The following is a 17424-nucleotide window of genomic DNA, read 5'->3' as shown; positions in this document are numbered from 1 at the left end:
AAGCATGGGGGCAAGTTCAGGTTAGTCATCTTGGAGACAAAGATTTTTTAAAAAATGGGGCTAGGCGCCTGGGTGGCTCAGTCAGTTAAGCGTACGACTTCAGCTCAGGTCACGATCTCGCGGTCCATGAGTTCGAGCTCCGTGTCGGGCTCTGGCCTGATGGCTCAGAGCCTGGAGCCTGCTTCCAATTCTGTGTCTCCCTCTCTCTCTGCCCTCCCCACGTTCATGCTCTGTCTCTCTCTGTCTCAAAAATAAATAAACGTTAAAAAAAATTAAAAAATGGGGCTAACAAAGGATAAAAAAAAAAAGATAACCGACATCAGAATAGAAGTATAGGCTACAATTTTGTATGTATTTTTTTCTAGTTGATAATTTTGAAACCAAAGAAAGTGCAGAGTGGCTGCTGGAAAACTTGTTTATTATTGGCCAAGCAATGCTGAAAACACATGTTTCAAATATTGCACATGTGGTTCCATAATAAAGGAACTAACCCAATTTCTGACAATTAAGAAAATTCTAATTGTATTATTCCTCCACAGAAATAATCAGGTATGATGGGAAAACAAAAATGAGAGGATGAAATAGTCTAATACAATTTAAAATGGTTTCTGTACTTTGTGGTCCATGGACAATGGATTGAAGATTTCCTGGAGGTGTTACCTTTTCTCTGCATGAACTTTGGGAATTAAGGGTGGGGGGGCTGATGAACAAAATCTTACAGATATTATTTAATGAATAATAATTTATGCTTTGTTGCATCATTTTTTTAGCAACTGAAAAATTACTTTTACCATAACAGTAGCATTAACATTAGGTAACATCCAGAAAGGATCTCATTACCATTGAAGTTCTTATTCCTCTAGATTAAATCAACAAGCAGAGTCTAAATAGTTTTGTTTCTTAGAACATTAGAAGATAAAATAATAAATATGGATGAAACATTTTTGGAAACATGACAAAACAAAGGGTTTGGTTGATTCATGTTTTAGTTGTAATCAGCAGTTGATTGGGGCAGGTTGCAAACTAGCTAAGTGGACAGATGAATTCTGTCTACCTTCTACTAAGTCCTTTGTTGTCCTTGTACTTTTCATGGGCAATCACAAGCAATTTCTCCTTGAATGGTATTGTTCAAACCAGATAATAATCTCTCTAGTCTACTCCATCTGGATATCATCTTTTATTCTCTTAGAAACAGACAACACCATTTTTATTAAAATCTTCACTAAGTTTCACCAGAACAAGTCTGTCATGATATAATGCCTATGATATAGTAGAATCTAAGTTTGTCCTAATAGTACAGAAGAAATATGGGCCTTATATGCCAACCGGATGGAGACCAAGGCACTTGACAACCACTAAACATGTGTATTAAATTGACCTAAAAAAAGAGTCCAGGTCATGAGTAACTTTTGATTGGTCAATAATAGCCCTATGCAACAGTGGTATCGCCACAGCTTATATAATTATACTAATTTTGTCTTTGGGGCCCAAAGCATGACCCAAGATTGGAGCAAACTTGGAATAACAAGCTGTTTAACCAAGATGTATGATGGGACCTACAAAAGAAAACACTATATTGGGCACATAACCTATACGGTTCCTCTAGTACACCACTACGGTATGCAATGATCAACTTCTCTGGATTAATCTTTCTTTTATAGACATATAATAAGATCCTGCTCTATATACAGAAATTTATAAAATGTCTCCTGACTTAAGGCCATAAGTTTCCAGTGAATATAGATCTACAACAACTAGGATTCTCATATAATTGCATTACTCTCTTCTCCAAGCCAATATCACAAATTCATGGAGCCTGAGGCCCCCTCATATCTGCTAGGAATAAAATATAGCCCTACCAGCTACTTATATCACATAATTATTGCTGTCCTTTTTTAACACCCAGTGCTCATCCCAAGCAGTGCCCTCCTCAATGCCCATCACCCACTTTCCCCTCTCCACCACCTGATTGCTGTCCTTTTATAACATAAGCAAGATAGGAAAAAATCTCATAAAAGTCAATAACCCTGGCAAAACTATTGACAAAGGGACAGGATATATCCTGCCCGATGACTCTCCATATGATCTCCCTACATTGAAGATCTCCCATATGTTCGAATATCCATTAGTTGATTTACTTTAATTTAGTGTACTTGTCATTTACATTATAAAGTAGTATCTAATTTTCTCCTAAAAAATAGATAATTCAAGTAGACATTCTGAAAGATAAATGAAATTTGCATTATGAGATGCTGAAAATCTAAAGCTATGTGAGAGGTAAATTACAAGCCTTAAACCTCCTTGCTATAGAAGAAAATTCTCTCAGTACAGTTAACCATAGCTTGTCATATATTTGCCCTGGAATGACCATGCTACCCTGCAGCAGAGAATGAGAACCATTATATCAAAAGAGAGGGATTATAGCAGCTGTTCTGTGACCTCCGGGATAATCAGATAAGCTGCTCCCATTTAACTCTAGGGGACAAAGGGATGAAGTGTCCTAGAATTAAACTGAAAAGAATCTTAATATCAGGCCTATCATCTAGGATGGAAGACCCACTTTGTCATATATGATCTTCTTCTGGGGGGGGGGGGGGGCAAGGGACAAGTAACATAAAGTCACATTATTGAAATTTGTATTAAAATAAAAACAAAGGAGAAAAAGTTCAAGATGCATAGTTTAGTTTTGAATCCAAGATGCTGTTGATTATAAGAGCATTACAATTGTTGATTATAAGAGATTACAATGAGATTACCAAGATAACAAAGCAAAACCTTAAAGGTGCCTCTTAAAGGCAATGAACTATGGAAGCCCAGAATGGCTGTGGCTTGCTAGAAATCTGTGGTCAGTTATAACATTCAATTAAAACTTGTGTTCATCAGGTCCCTTCTGCATTCATGAAAACAGAAGAGTGAACTGATGTTTTTTTTTCCTACATTAGACAAGAGAATCCTGAATATAATGAAAATAGGGACCCACTCACCTGACATCATAGGTCTGACTTTTCTGAAGGAATCTGTTACCGTAATCCAGTTTGGACATCTTGCATAAATAGCAACTGACTCATATAGAAAGCATGACACTTGAACTATTTAAGAAACAATATACTATTCAATAAATGATACTTATTCAATCACAAATATTTGGAGAAAAAAAGTAGCTCTTTGTACGTACAAATTAGTTAGATATTTACTATTGACATAAACGGGAATGAACATTATAAAACAAAAAATTATGACTTTTTATATTTTCTTATGGGATAAAGTATAGCACAAACTCATTTTACTGTGTTTTCTGTATTTTTCATTTTATGTTGGATAAAAACAAATGTTTCAAGAAAAGTAGCAAAATTAGTCACACTTCAGACGTCTATAGCCCCAATACAAAAGAATAATTTTTTCTTTAATCAAATAAAGAGAAGACTGTAGGAGTATGTAAGAAGTTTTTTGACTTTCTACCTCTGTATAAAAAAAGATGCTTCATAGTATTTATACATCTGCAGGGGTGGTGTCTCTGAGTGAATTCCTAAGCAAAAACTAATGAGTGTTGAATTATCTGTCAGATGGAGAGAATCATACTGATTATTTCATATAACCAAAACTATCAGACTGAAGTTTTTAAAGCTGAAAATAATATAATTATATAGTTCTCTACTGAAGACTATTCAAAACTTATTTTACATTTCAATCAATTATATAGTTTAGGGAAATCTTTCACTGCTGTTTCACAACATTTTTTAACTTAAAAAATTGTATTATGTAAAAAAATGTGAAGAATGACCCACATGAATGGGTCTCTGGATTACAGTCTGTTGCTTTCTAGAGTGGTCAGGATCTCGATACATTTGCTACTTATTTTGTCTAAAATATATGTTTCTAATTACATACTGTGGTCACTCCAATACTTGAACCATTTTCATTTTTATAATAAAAAAAGAATTTTTACAATTAAATACTTTCTAATAAAATTATAAAAGCAATTGTTTTATTGATTCATTTTTAATCTAAATAAAATATAAAATACCTAAAATATGAAAACTATATTCAAAATGATATTTAATTTTTCATATTTTCTTCTCTTGTATATTTTTCCTGAGATGACTTATTATTTTGACTCTAGAAAGGACAAGAGAAGTCTTCGTCACCAGGATATGTCTTCTCTAAACTTAGCAGCAACCTACCTGCATTGTTGCCAAAACCATTACATATCTCAATCAAGCGTACTTCTTCTTAAAAATCATATCATTACCTGTTATTCTAGATATTAAAGTTTCTTGGAGATTTTTTTTTTTTTTTTGGAGAAACATCACTGTCTAGACTCTACACTACCAAAGTCTGGACCTCAGCACAAACTGTATCCTGAATCTCTGGCCAGCCATTAAAATCCATGAAGTTTAAATAAAGTATATAATGTAAGCAAAGGCTTCAATAATTAAATGGAACTATGTTACAGTATGTTTTGAAAATGACAACTTATTTTACTGTTTGCCTATAGATTTAGAAATACCTGACTTCCAGTTTTAGTAAAATATAAGCAAAATGGCTGTTGAGAGCTAATACTTCTGGGTGCTTGCTATGTAAATGATGGTCTTCAAAACTCCTTACCTGCCCTCCCCCCAAACACTAGGAGACGGATACCAGTATTATGCATGTTTAATGTAACAGAAATGAAGAATGCCTCCAAGAGAGCACAGCTGATTAATTACCAGAGCCAAGGCAGTATGGCTGCACTGTAGACACCATGCTCTTAGGCAGGGTACTAGAGCTGATTTTTCAAGGAAGACAGCAAAATAATTTATGTGAAGTCCTGGAAAACTGGGCTTGTATATTCTTTTTTCTCCAGCTGTAATGATATAAAATATACAACATTAACTAGTATTTGCTAATATAGTTGTGTCACTTATGTTACTTACTTAGTGTCACAAAATCAGATATTTATTAAAATGTGTAATGAATCTAGCTAAATGCCTTTTCAATACAAGTGCTTACCAGAGAAACATTTTGGTTGTTCAGTTCACAGGTTCCCTTCAGAATTAGACAATGTGTATTTCCCCAGATAAGAAAAGCTTTGTAATTCTCCACTTCAGTAATTTTCTCCTGAGCTGCAACTATGTCCAGTCTAAGAATAGAGTGGTTAAGCCAAATTAGTCATTCTAAGTGTGACTTTTTGTTACTAGATTCTGAAAGGTGTGTAGAATCAACTGAAAAGAGAGTAATTAGGAGAATTACCAAATTCTTCATCTGCTATGTTCCTAATGGATTCATACATCTTCCTTCTCCAATTTTCCCTTCAACTCTTACTTTATTTTTCTATACATCAATATATAAGAACTCCCTCTCTTTAAATTGCTTGGGATATTTGCACACAGGTAAGTAATGTCCATACAGTGTTGTTTACTTTCTTGAAATTTCATCACATACTGCAGAAATGCTTCTGGCAAGGCATATTATTTCTGAAATTATTTAGAAGAAAACTGATGTGATGAATCAAATATAATAAGTGGCTTCACACTTTGTGTGATATAATTATTTCAAATTAGAAGAATTATAAGTTGGGTACATTGGTTTTCAGTTGAGCAAGAATATTCTTTTATTCTTCAATCAAGCAAGTAATATACTATAATTAAATAATGTAATAACATAAATGTTTCAATTTCCAAATAGAGAGGAAGAGAATGTAAAATTTGCCTGAAAGCTAAATGGGCATTCATATTCCAAGAAACTGTCACATACTACCCACTGTCTGAGTGGTAGGAAATAGTGTCTTGTCTCTTTCCTTCTGAGGAGTAGTTTGGATGCAAAGAACACCACCATTTTGCACATATTTCCCATCTTTCCATCTTGATTCTTTGGCTGTTTCCTGCAGGAAACCAGGGATTATATCAGTGAGGTCATCCTATTAAATCACATTAAATAGAACAGTGGTTTTACCATTAATAATGATTACTGATATGTTTGATTCCATGGACTTCATGTTCAATAAAACAATGTGTCTCCAGTTAAACTAAATGTAACAAGTGGTCATTAGCATAATTTAAAAAAATAAAAATAAAAATATATACTGTGTAATCAGAGCACCTGATATTGTCATACAGAATGCATAGGTCTGTTTCTTCTGACAAGACTGCTATCTCCTTATAAGCAGGGACCATGTTCTTGGCCACTATATATGCTCAATAAACACTTGACAAATTAATGAATTGGTATTAATAACTTTGCTCTCCTATCATTGTGTATTCTTTCTCCCAAGTCCTTTTTTCTGGACAGAATATGTATTTTTAAAGGAGGGCTCTTACTGAGTAAAAAGACAGTGCCCACAGCAGATAGAACAGTTCCTACCAATGTGCTAGTTAAACTAAACAAGTTACTAGACTAAGTCTCCCTTTTATACCTAAAAGATGGAGAAAAAAAATACTTATTAAATAGGATTACAAATACCATTAAAATAAATAGCACTGGCAAATAGTGTGACATAATAGACATCCAGTGAATGTTAACAGTCTTCTGAAGTTTTCTTGTTTTTCCTTCATTTTAAAAAAATTGCTTAAGAGATTATTTTTCATAATACCCTGGTCACTGATAACACTCCAGACATTCTAAAAGTAAGCTCAATGTTTATAAAGTACACATGGCCTTTGTCTAGTATTATGGACAGAGTATGTGTGCTCCCAAAATTCCCACATGGAAATCCTAGCCCCAATTTGATGATATTTCGAGATGGGGCTTTGAAAGATGGTTACGTCCTGAGGAGGGTGCCCTCATGAATGGGGATGAGTGTGCATATAAGAGAACCCAGAAAGTTCCCTCCCCTCTGTCATTTGGAGAGACTGAGAATAAGGCCATTTATGAACTGGGAAATGAGCCCTCACCAGACACAGAAACTGCCGGCACCTTGATCTTTGACTGCCCCGTCTCTAGAACTGTAAGAAATGTTTGTCATTAAGCCACCCAGGCCATAGCATTTTGAGTGTGTGTGTGTGTGTGTGTGTGTGTGTGTGTGTGTAGCAGCCCAAATATATTGATAATGTAGCTTCTGTCATGCCTTCCCAACAGCATTGTCTTTTGTTTTCAAGATAATAAGGACTTTATTTATTTTTTATTTAAATTCCAGTTAGTTAACATACTGTGTAATATCAGTTTCAGGTGTAGAATTCAGTGATTCATCACTTACATACAACATCTAGCAAACACCACTGTCTTCTTAGGAACTGTTCTTACTAAGAAACTCTAGATTGCTTTAATATTAAACACTTCCCCTTACTAGGCTTATTTATGTATACTAAATATTCCTATTACACATGCTCCACGGATGTGCTGTATTCTGTAGTAAACAAACCTTATACGTGTAACAATGTATAATTTCATACTGTTTTTAACCCATTTGGTTAGGAAAGCTCACTTATAACTAAATCCAACTTTGGGGAATCTGAAGTGAATGAATGGGAATGTTGGCATGATTAGAAACTCTGGGGAAATGCTAGAAGACTTCCCTCTATTACACTGTTTTCTACATTCACAACTACTGAAAAACAAGAGTAGCTCCTGTTGGATTTCTGGGAGCTTTTGATCCCATTTTTTTGCAAAGTGATGATGATACGAAACGTTAGCAGTCCCTAAAGCTTAATCATATATTTGTGGACTTTTTTTAAATTTGGAAATAATCTCTGAAATGTCTAACTAAACCTATATCCAAAGTTACTCTGATGAATAACTTCAATTAGCTTCTGAAATAAAAATTTGTGTACTTTTATAGTGAAGCAAGTTGAGAAAACGTTATTTGGAGGGGCTTATGAGGCAATAACATGCATCAAAAATAGCTAACAGTGTCAGCAAAAACAGTTATTTTACATTTACAGTAAAACTAGTTTTCTATATATAATATAGATGTCTTATGTTGCTACTGGGTTTTTTTTATTTTTTAAATATCAATGAAATGAATTATGAATTAGATATTCTTTCTTCCTATCTATCTATCTATCTGTCTATCAACAGAATAGGAGAGGCCCTGTCTAATCAGAAGTTGATACAGTGACTAAAATGCTTCATCCAACTGACAAGTGGAGCATAAAGTTAATAGAGAGAAGCAGTAGAAAGAACTGCTTACTTTACTCCCTCAGTCTGCTGAAGATGTGAAAGATCTTTGTCCCCAACTTCAAATTAAGCCAATCAATCCTTTCCATAGCAATGCTGGCTAATATTGGGAGTGGCGTATCTTCAATATATTCCATGTCTCTTCCAAGTAGTCTATGCATTAACAGTCCTGTACCTACACTACAGTGCAAGGTCTTCCTCTTTTATTCCATACCCTTGCCCTCTGTATTTCCACTCACTTGGTTAATGTTTCCTTAGCTATTTAAATAGTATACAGCTGTGAACCCACAAAGCCACAAGAGGAGCTAAAAATACACTTTAACTCAGAGAATGGAAATACATGGAAAAGGAAATAGCAATAATGGTATGTCACAAAATATTTGGATTTGATACTATTCACAGAGCAGAGAGAATTATTTGTCCAGTTTAAATGGAGCAATAGTTACTCTGGGTTTTTAATTGATGAATTCAAATTTTAACTGGTAAAGTAAAAAAAAAAAATATATATATATATATATACACACACACATATATATAGGCTGAAAGTCAATCCTCTCATTTCAATTAAAGATAGTTGTACACATTTTAAATGAATAAAAGTTTAATGTAAAACATTTGGAGAATCCTCTGTTAAGCAAAAAGTTGTATTAACTTAGGGAAAATTCAAAATTCCTAAAACAGTGCAAAACACTCTCAAGTTTTTCACCACAATGTGTATTACAATACTACTAACTTTATTCTCTATGCTGTACTTTTCATCCTGTGAAGATATTCTTAATGTAGCTTTTCTAGTATAGTCGAATACATCTTTATCAAAAACAATCTCACAGTTTAGAGTCCCAATCAAGAATCTCGTTATCATGAATGCCAGAGAGCTTTAAACAAAAATGTGTCTCTTTTCAGAGGGTAGAGGACACTCCAAGACATTGCCTCAATGGCAAACAATTCCACCACCTATGGAAAAAAAATCTGAAAATGAGAAGAAGTAGCTGACTTGGAAATATTTATCTATGTTTCTAAAAACAACATAAAGAATTTTCTCTGTGAAAGTTATGTCTTTATTTGAGTGAGGGATTTTTACATAGACCCACACTCAAATTCCCAAAGTGACATTTACTACTTCCAAGACATTGAGTTGTATGACTTAATCACTATGAAATTCTTCACCATAAAATGGATAAAATAATACCTTTCTTAAAAATCAGTTGTAGGATAAAATAAGACAGTGAATTAAGTCTTTATCATAGGGTCTATCACATACTACAGTCAATGAGAGGCAGTCTACTATAATGAAAGGTCTAAAAGGAGGGGATTTTTGTTGTTGTTGTTGTTGTTGTTGTTGCTGTTGTTGTTTTTTTCCAGGAGGAGGGTTAAGGAAGAAATGATCTTCTACATAAATGTAGTTGTATTTCTTTTCCAATGATTTGAGCAGTATCTCATGTAGAAACCAGCTTAACAAACACTTTTCTTAATCAGAGAAAATACAGGAGAGAAAAAGAGAAAAAATGGGAGAGAGAAAGAACACAGAGACCAAAATAAAATTCAGTAAGCTATTAATGATAAATGGCCAACAAAAGATCTTGGCTTAAAAATAAGTTTGTGGATATTTTCCTGGAAAGACAATTTGTCTGCCAAATAATTATGAATTCACTCTCCCCTTGGATTACAAAATTTGTTAATTTTCTGCTTAAAAGAATCAGAATATTAATATGAAATGCATGCTTTGAGGATTAACTATCAAAGTCGCTACTAATTATTGAAATTAATCAATGGCTAAGGGACTATGAAGATTTCTGTTGCCAGAAAACATTAGCTTTAAAAGCATAAACTGCTAAGAAGTTTATGATGACAGTTATTTATTAAAGAGTATTTGTAGCATTGTGTAAGTTCATTTTTACTTTGATTCAAAGAGCAAAGCATTTTAACATAAAAGTTATTTCATTACCATGAACTATTGGGCCTCTGAACAATTTTTAAAACCTATTGACCTTCTGGTTATTATATATATGTTCTATGCTAATTCCATTAATATTCAAAGTAATACCTAGGCTGTCCAGTCTCTAATATTCATTGACTAGATGGTACTACTAGATATTAAGCTCATTTCTTGTCTTAGCTAAGAAAAAATTATTCCTTATTCCTGGAACAACACTTGGTTGATGATTCTTGTTTCTGTGCATAAGGAAGTTACCCATTAAAATTTGTTTCTTTATTGAAAATGTACTACAGTGCTAAACGCACAGTAAAATTCTGACTATGTAACATAAAATTCATGATATAAATTTGAAACTATTAGAAGAAATTAGCTAATGTACACATGGTAATTACCTGTTTGGTTGAATTATGAGTAATAATCTTTTCTCTACTATCTAAATTATTATAGCTCTTTTTTTTTTTTTAAAGAGAGTGTGTATGTGACAGTGGGGGAGGGGGCAGAGGGAGAGAGAGAGACAGACAGATAGACCGAGAGAGAGAAAAAAATCCCAACATGGAAACTGATGCAGGGCTTGAGCCACCCAGGTGCCCCTAAATTATTATATTTCTAACTAAGGTCTGACATTATATTTTCTTCTGAGGATGTGATACATGAACAGCTTTGTGAAGGTGAACTTTGCAAATGAAACACCATGTCTTAAACCATGTGAGCCTATTCTCTAGAAGTCAACTGTTTGGACTGGACAGGTCATCACTGGCCAATAATTTTAGTCCAGTTAACAAAGTCTCCTCAACATCTACCTCTGAGTAGTGTCCATATTTTATATTTTATGCTGCCAATCAAAGAAATAATACACTGTGCTGGGAAGAGCTGGTTAAGGTCAAGAACTAAATTTAGAATCATCCGTATATCTTTAGGAATACTACATTTGTGATTTATAGTATATTGATGTTTTTAAGCTTTGATTTTCTGATTCCAAAATGTTAATAACAGTGATATTAACCTCACAATGTTGCTATGGTAAGTAAATAAGACCATGTAAGTTGATATGTTTCATATGAAATTAGCATTCATTACATACCATACATTTTCTTAATAAATATAATAATGCTAAAAAAGGAAACAGACACTGAGGAACAACATTTTGAGGTAGCAGGAGCAATGAGTAAGCCAAGATTTGGGCTGGAGGAAGTTGTTTCCGGAACAGAAACAGTGGAAGAGATGTGATTTGGGTGAGCTCCATAATGGTGAACTTAGAGAATCAAGAGCGACTTATCTTCTGGAAAAATGAAAACAAATTCACCATTTTGTCTGATGTACACTATGGCCTGATCTACATTCTATAGCCAAAAGAATTTGCTGTGTGTCTTTTAAAATGTATCTATTTTTCTAGTACTTTCTATGTATCCATGCAATAAATGCCCATTATGGAAGTCAATCAGTCACATCGCCTTCAAAACATAGCCCTCTGTCTCTTTAATAGTCATTTAGATATCGCTTCCTTTTGAACATTCTTACCTATATTTTATTTCAATATTTTTCAAAGTCTTATTCTAGGTAATTCTGTACCAAGGCAATTGAAATATTACTTTGAAATGAAGATTCCTGGGGTCATACCTCTGTATTAAAAAACAAACAAGGGGCACCTGGGCAGCTCAGTTGGTTAAGCTTCCAACTTTGGCTCAGGTCAGCTCAGGTCATGATCTCACAGTTCGTGAGTTCGAGCCCCACATCGGGCTCTGTGCTAACAGCTCATAGCCTGGAGCCTGCTTCTGATCCTGTGTCTCCCTCTCTCTCGGCCCCTCCCCTGCTCATACTCTGTCTGTCTGTCTCAAAAATAAATAATAAACATTAAAAACACTTTAAAACAAAACACCACCACAACAAACCTCAGGGATTGAATCTCAAAATCTGAGGCTCTACTTTCCTATCCACAAAAAACTAAATACTAAATTATATTAGATTTATAGTTTTTATTTCCTTCAACACTTAACCAGTAATTTTCAAATATCCATTTGGGGTTATTTGAACCAATTTCTATGAAATCTGCATTTGACTAATCATCCTAGGTAAAACTGAGGGAGCTTTCTATAGATCACAAATGGAAGTAATTCTTTAACATAATCGTTTTGTATATTAACCATCTGATAATATCCTAGCTTGAACTAGGATGTAAAAGCTTACTATGATTACAATTTTCACATGTTTTTTCCAACTAAAATGTAATCGCCTGGAATGCTCGGTCTATGACTTACACCTTTTTTGTACAATCTGTAGAGACCAATAAGGTACTCTTCTATACTAAGCATTGTATGAAAGTAGCAATTGATAAAATTTCTAAGATTGCTAGCCCTCCTAGGGAGTAGGAAAATACTCTGTCCCTATGACAAATTCCTGAACACTCAGCAAGTATAGTGAAACTTCTCTATGCTAAATATCCTATCTAAAATCTGCAGCAAGAATAAAAAAATTAAAAAATTAAAAATAAAACCTGCAGCAAGAGATATATAAGCATTTGTATATGTGCCCTACACATGTGGACATAATAACCAGCATGGAAAGAGACAGATATAAGACAAAAGTTATGTCAGTTGAAAGAGGAAAGGAGGAAAGGAGGAAGATGGTTTCTAGTAAGTAATCCATGGATGACCTTGATGATGTTATCGTGCATAATAAATAACATAGATATTTGCTATTCATAGACGGTGGTTTCAAGTACCCTCTCACCTGCCTCAGAGGCCTTATTCTGTTCCACTCATTTAGTGATTTATTAATGCACATCCACACATATAACAAATATCCAACCCACATATATAAAATGCAGTCTGAACATACTGAAAAGAATTTTTAGCAAATTGGAAAGTTTCCTATTTTATCACGAGTATTTAAGGTTTGTCAAGAAAAAAAATTACTCACTTGACCTTATTTCCCTGGTATTTACTTTGTTTCATTTATTTAAAACAAAATCCCTCAACCTGTTCATTCTGTTCATATGTAATACATTTTATATGTTTATTTGACTGAAATTAAAATACCACTTTTTATTGGAATGACAACTGAGTGACAAGTGTTAAGTGTCTTCAGGGGAAAATTGTTTAACAAAAACATATTTTGAAATTTCCTATTGAATCAATCATTATTTCTAACACTAAAATTTTCATAGAAATGAAAGATGGATGAGATGGTGATAAAGGCAAATAGTTTTTATGATATTACGGGGTTTTGCCTGGTTTTGTACCATGTTTGACAAACAGCGACATCTGTCTAAAATCTGTCAATATGATGGATGGGAAGCATAAATCACATTATCTTATGTCAACACTCCCCTCAGAACAATATTTTAACATAAATTCAATGCTATGTCATGAATATGACCCTTGGGAATAGAGAGAACATATAACATTCAGCTGGATCCTATTTACATAGTTATTTTCAACCTCCTTTGACTTAGGGAACTTAAACTTTCAAACAAAATCTCAAAGACATAAAATATATTCCATACAGTTTGAGAACTGCTAATATGCTCTCAAAGAGAAATTTTAAGCCTATATGCTAATATTAAGTGCTATATCGATAATGACATTTCTAGTAAAATTGTGTTCTGAAGGTAATGAAATTAAAGCATTCAATGGATAAATTTAGAGTTTTGGCTACAATTTATTTTGAATGCATTTATAAAAGTTCACGAAATTGTCATACCTCCTTGACCCCAATTTTAGAACTAATGATTTCTGGTACTTTATAAAGTATTCCAAAACATCACAAACCTCCTGACCCTGGAAGCATCACTTCACATGATCCAATATCTTCTCCTTTTTTTTTTTTTGTTTTTAAAATTTTATTTTTAACGTTTATTTATTTTTGACACAGAGAGAGACAGAGCATGAACGGGGGAGGGTCAGAGAGAGGGAGACACAGAATTGAAACAGGCTCCAGGCTCTGAGCTGTCAGCACAGAGCCCGACTCGGGGCTCGAACTCACAGACTGCGAGATCATGACCTGAGCCGAAGTCGGCCGCTTAACCGACTGAGCCACCCAGGCACCCCTCCAATATCTTCTCTTATTTTGAACTCTTAAAGAGAAATTTACCAAGGTTTGTAATTATATTAATTGTGCCCTAGATGTGTTTGGGAAAAACATTTTCTCATTCTTCACTAGAACAGTCTTTTCTAAATGGGTGAGACAACCAGATTTTTATTTGTTTATACAATGTTTTTAAAGATTTAAACATTGACAATTAAACCTTAATAAAGTTATCCAGAATTTTGATTGAATTTTTTGCTTTGTCATTCTGTGCTACGATGAGATGGTCCTCTCCTATCCATGTGCTTAAAAGAGTCAGTCCTAGACTACTTTTGTGTTAGAGGTAACACAGCCCCTTCATGCTCCTACTGAACTCAAGTTTTTCACTACATTGAATAAATCAATTGAATTGTCTTTCCCCCCACAAGTAACCATCTTATCTAATGAAGTTTCTTTCTATTGCTTTTTTAAGTCTCTTCCGGTTATCCTGAAGCAGAGATTAGCATGGCATGCGTCTCTAATTGTTGTTCTGTCTAAAGGAAATTACACTCAATTGTCATGACACAAAATTAAGGAATATTATGGTAGTTTCAACCACAATATGATGAGTGGAACTACCACAAATATATGCGCCAAAGCATTACTATTGTTATTTTTTGTCCTTTTATTTTGTTTGTTCATTACTAAATCTTCAGACTTAAATTGCATTTGCCAGAAAGAAAAAACAAAAGTCCACTTCATTTAGCACAGAAGAGTTTTAATGTCATTCTGCCTAATCATTCATGCAAAGAAGAAAACTTTGTTGTCAGTGGCTGTGATCACAGCAAATAATTTAGACCCTCAAACTCTGTTTTACCTCACGATACTTGTCTATTTAACCTTGATAATCATTCAAAATTTATACTTAAATTGGCTCCTTCTGAAGAAAATAATAATTTGATTAAATTCAATAATATGGTAAGTTATCTACAACAAAAATGAAGTTTTGATTCACCTAATTTAACCTTTATTTTACTTTTTTGCTTCTCTAATAGATATTTAATATTTGTTGTCACGATTTTCATCTCTAAAATCACAACACAGGGAAGATCATAACGATTAGGTAAAAATTAATTGTATGTATTATATATCATTATATAGATGATAAGTCTATCAGTCCTCACAGCTTTGCCTAAGAATGGTGAGTGACTCCGACAAACTACCAGACCAATCTGAAATTCCCAGGACAAGACATACATTAGGTCAGGCAGGACTAGCCTCTATGATGGATCATCTATTACTCCAAGATGAATGCAACTATGGTTTCAAGTGAGTCTAGATGTTCCCTTGATGTCCTTATTGAAATTCCCAATAAGGCTGCAGTCACTTACTGAACCATAAAGGTGGCAATAACCTTGTATATAAAAAAATAAGATATTGGAGACATAATAATATAAAAGGGACAATCTGTATATCTTTGTTGAAATGATTTCTTCTCATTTCTTCCCAAGATAAGTAAAAATCAATAAACAAATTTGGATATAATTTATAGAAATATAAAACCAACACGTTCTTTCAAAATAGTATCCTTGAGTCTTTTTTCTAATAAAACATTTATTGCTTTATAATTGACATACAATACTATATTAGTTTCAGATATACAAGATATTGCTTTGATATTTTTATACATTAAGAAATGATCAGCTCCATAGGTCTAGTTACCATCTGTCAGAAATGTGACAATATTATTGACTGTATTGCTTATGCTATCTATGTATTACATTCCCATGACTTTAGTTTGTAACTAGTATATAACTCTTAACCCCCTCATAAATATAGAGTATAGGAAATATAAGTGAACAGGGAAATACTATTTAGTAATAACTATGAATAGCATCAAATAGCCCATTTTTTACTATGTAGAAAGCAATTCAAAAGGAAAGGTAAATTATTTTTAAATGAAGGAAATGTAAATGCTATATATCCTTGACCTCTACCCCCAATTCCTCATTGTGCCCTACCCGCTCCATGTCTGGAGAACATGCATTACAGGAAAGTTACAAGAGGAATTATATCATTATTTATGTGGAAATGAAGTCAGAAAAAATAGAAATCCAACAAAATGTTTACAAAGTAACTCATTTGTGTTAAGGGTGATATTAGAGGAAGCTATATTTTGAGCTACTTGATAGGGTGAATAGGTTTGTCCAATGTGTTCTTCCCCTCCCTAGGCATAATTTCTGGGTGACTTATTATCGTAAGTAACTACCTGTCTTAATGACCACTGAATAAGCAGTGTAAGGAGCTCATTCAGTAGCTAGAAGGTTGAGCCAAAATAATGACATATTCTAAATGAATTCCAATACATCTTTTGATTTCAACTGTTAGTAAAGTACAACAGCAATATGTTTCTCATCTATCTAGATGGTTTCAAACAATGTCTCTAGGTTGAGTTAATGCAGAATTAGAAAGGAAGTCATTCCTTTTCTTTTGTTTCTTGGTGACCAAGGGGGGAAAAACAGTTAATATTTGACTTTATTGCCAATATTCTAATGTTCTAATCTGTTGGTAGTATTCATTGTATTTCATGGTGTGTTAGTGACAGTATGTCTAGAATAAACCCTCAGGTTGTAATATATAATTTGATTCATTGCCATCAGCTGCAATATCCCTGAGAGAATTTTCATTGTCCTAAAATTCAAAGAACAAAAATCTCAGGAGAATGTTCTATTTCCTTTATGCATTCAGGATTGAGGGAAGGATAAAAATTTTGAGAGAAAGTTATCAGTTCTTTCCTTTAAACATGGCGGGGAGGAGGCACTGCTTGGATAAAAGCTGATGATTCTATGAACACTATTTATCAAAATCAAGTAATTGTGGACAGCTCATTGCTGACTTCCACAGCATATCTGGATTTAGAGTAAAGATAAGCCCTATTAGGGAGAACAGCATTTAAAGAGATAACATTTCTTACAATTCTGCTTAACAGAAAAAACAGGATGTCAGGTGAAGTAAATGTAAAGTATTCCCCTCAGCATAAAAGCTGAAATAACAAATAAATCACTTTCGGACTATGATTCTTATGATCAGTATCACTAGAAGCCATTTTATCACCCTCTGAGTGGCAAGATCATTGTTACTCTTATCAACTGCTCACAGAGTTTACATGAACAATTTATTAAAACACGAGCAATTTGAAAGTCTTAAATTCTTGGCCAAAGGGTGAGGACATTGTCATGTTAGGGCACTGATGTAAACCAACTGCACCTCAAGGAAGGAATCAAGAAAAAAAGCATTGTACTTCTGTGGAGATGGGAGGGGAGAACAGGCACATGTGCTCTACTCTGAGCTCTTCCAGGAAGGAGTGGGAGTACTGAACAGACTATACCACCACA

Source organism: Lynx rufus, unplaced genomic scaffold (assembly GCF_022079265.1).
Source record: "Lynx rufus isolate CCGP_SWC_20201006 ecotype Redwood Valley unplaced genomic scaffold, mLynRuf1.p SCAF_1, whole genome shotgun sequence".
In the NCBI taxonomy this organism is placed as follows: Eukaryota; Metazoa; Chordata; class Mammalia; order Carnivora; family Felidae; genus Lynx; species Lynx rufus.
Note: the sequence above shows the minus strand (reverse complement) of the source record.